Source organism: Microtus ochrogaster, chromosome 10 (assembly GCF_000317375.1).
Source record: "Microtus ochrogaster isolate Prairie Vole_2 chromosome 10, MicOch1.0, whole genome shotgun sequence".
In the NCBI taxonomy this organism is placed as follows: domain Eukaryota; kingdom Metazoa; phylum Chordata; class Mammalia; order Rodentia; family Cricetidae; genus Microtus; species Microtus ochrogaster.
Window position 1 is genome coordinate 44247399 of NC_022016.1, and position 2617 is coordinate 44250015.

The 2617-nt window shown below is 52.8% G+C and overlaps 1 protein-coding gene across 6 annotated transcripts in view; it reads left to right on the top strand.

Annotated features, from left to right (window-relative positions):
• Positions 1-2617, top strand: part of Arhgef10l (Rho guanine nucleotide exchange factor 10 like) — a 125496-nt gene that overhangs the window by 399 nt on the left and 122480 nt on the right. For 4 of the 6 annotated variants that reach the window (XM_005352927.3, XM_026781946.1, XM_026781947.1 and 1 more), the window contains exon 1: positions 1-47. The exons of 1 other annotated variant lie outside the window; for it this stretch is intronic. The gene's annotated coding sequence lies outside the window, so the exon portion shown is untranslated. Of the gene's footprint in view, positions 48-88; positions 141-2617 lie in introns of those variants that run through there. One more of the 6 variants, XM_026781944.1, reaches the window with a different exon arrangement.

Below are 2617 nucleotides of genomic sequence, written 5' to 3' on the forward strand. Positions count from 1 at the left end.
GGATTGGGAGGCGCGGTGGCGCGGAGCCTTTGTGAGCGGCAGGGACGGTGAGTGCGCGTTGCCCAGGCCCGGGCTCCTGGCCTCCGGCTGCTTTGTGTGTCGGGGTTTCCCAAGTGCCTCTGGAAACAGTCTCCAGTCCTGTAAGCGCGGGTCCATCTTTTGGTTGTGTCCTTTTGTGCCCCTTGAGTGTCCCTCTGTCTGAGTCCTGACTGGCCTTTGTGCCTTGTCTGTTTTCTTCTCTCTCTCTGAACCCCGCTCCAAGCTCTGTGTCATCTTCACCCTGTCTCTCCACTGTGCTTTTCTGTGCCCCTCCCACGCCCCACTGACCTTGGGTGTTGTGGGGTCCCCAGACTGCATGAAGTCAGGTAATGCGGTGTGGCTTCTGTTCGGGGGGGTTAGCCTCTCTCGTCTTGAGTTCTTGCCCAGAGGCGGGACAGCCAGGCCTCCCGCAGGAGTGGAGCTGGAGCGTGGGAGGAGTGGACGCTGGGTCAGCGGCAGGCCATGGGCACAGAGCCCTGGGTGGCCTTGGGTAGAGATATGAGTCCAGTGGGCTCTCTAAATGGAGGAGACCAGTTTTGGGGGGTGGCTTGTGAGAGGGAGCCCGGGTCTAAAGTAGGGGAGGAGCCAGTATCTCTGTGTTACTGAAAGTGGGAGTCATTTGGCGCTAAGAGCCTGAAGACCCTGGCTAAGCCCAATTCAGGGAGGTGGTACTCGGCGAATCTCATTTCTGGAGGGCTTTGGATCTCTGTGTTTGCTTCAAAGGCCTTGGAGTCCTCCGAGAGAAGTCCTTGCCCAGCCTGCCCCAGGTCCCATCTGTTCCTCTTTGGATGTGGGGGAAGCAGGTTGTGGAGGCTCATTAATACATGCAACCCAGCCCTGCGGGGCTGTGGATTGGAGCTGAAACACCAATCTGTCCACCTCTCCAAACAGCATGGGCTTCCACGGGGTCCAGGCTGGGCACTCAGGGTGAGGAGCACAGCCTGAAGATCCCAGGCAAAGCTCAGGCGCCCTTGTTCTGCACCTCCATCCCAGTTGTCTGCCTGAGGTTAGGATCCTCCCCCTTGGCCCCAGCCTTGCTCCATCTACAAATGGGCTTCATTCCTTACCTCTTCCAGTTCTTATTTGGGGGTACCTCCTCTCCATCAAGCCAAGCAGGTTTTCTCATGCTTTTGGGAGTCTTGTCCCAAGCAGAGAGGTTTCTCTGTATCTGGAAGCCTTTGAATGCACGGGCTATGTCTGTTCTTGCTCACCAGCCTGCAACACTGTCTGGCACATAGTAAGTGGTCAGCTGATGGTTGCTGGTTCCTATACTTTACTGTTTCAAGTTTTAGCTTTAGGGGGCTGAGGATGTAGCTTAGTGGTAGAACACTTGCTTGGTGTTTGCAAACAAACTGGGCAAAGCTGCTGGGCCCCTTTGGGGGCCTGGGTACCAGGCTATCAGAAAAGGAAGGACCCCTGAACGGACATAGTATCTGCCAGTTGGAGGGCTGGGTGAGGAGCTGAGTCCTGGAAGCTTCTGTGGTAAGAAGGAACGGAGTGGCAAGAATATAATGATCTCAGATAAAATTGAAAAGATAAAGAGGGTGGTTATACAGACTGGTAATAGCAGCTTAGGTTTATATTGTACTTTCACAGCCACTATCTCTTTGTTTGACAACAACCCTGGTAATTAGGCAGGGTAGACAATCTGTTTTACAGATGAGGAGGCTGAGCCAGTAGCAATGAAGGGACAGCCTGAGGCCTCTGTAAGTCAGTAAAGGAGCAGGGGCTTCCTCCAGGCTTCCTGGCTCCTCATCCTCTCTGGCCTCTGCAAGTTGGTATGTTAGGCCTCTGTGTTCTCACCTTGTCCCAAGTTCCTTGTCCCCAAGAGATCCAGAGTCTCCACAGATTCAAACTCATAAATGATCAGTGTCCCAGGGTTCTCTTCCCATCTCCCTAGTGTCCCTCAGACCCAGCTTTTTGTCTGGTGTCCCCAGAGAACACCCCAGTCTCTGCCTTGGTGGAGGTCTGCAGGGCCACTTTTCTTAAGGTCCCTGAACTGAGTATGTTCCCAGGAATTGTCTGTCCTCATGGGTTTGTACAGAGCTCTGAGCAGTGTTGTGTTGGAGTTAACGTGTCTCGAGGCATGAGGCTGGAGGCTGAGTCTTGGGAGCTGATTGTTAAACATCCATTATACAGAGTCATGGGAGAGGCTGGGAAGATGACTTGGTAGGTAAACCGCTTACTGCCCAAGTCTAAGGACCCAAGTTTGAATTCCCAGAATTGCTACGGGAGGTCGAGGGAGACAGGTGAGTTTTTGGAGGTGGCATATGGTGCCACAAACAATGAGACTGTCTCAAACAAAGTGTAAGACAAGGACCTCGCCTGAGGTTGTCCTCTGACCTCTATACATGCCGTGGCATGGTCGTGGCTGTTCTCACACATGTGATCATACACATATATCATACAGACACACAGAAACACACACACACAAAGATTAAAAAATTGTGAGTCAAAGCTAGGTGTGGTGATGCACGCCTTTATCCCAGCACTTGCAAGACAGGTGCATCTCTGGGAGTTCAAGGCTAGCCTTGTCTATGTAGTGAGTCCCAGGTCAGTTGGATCTATATCTATATCT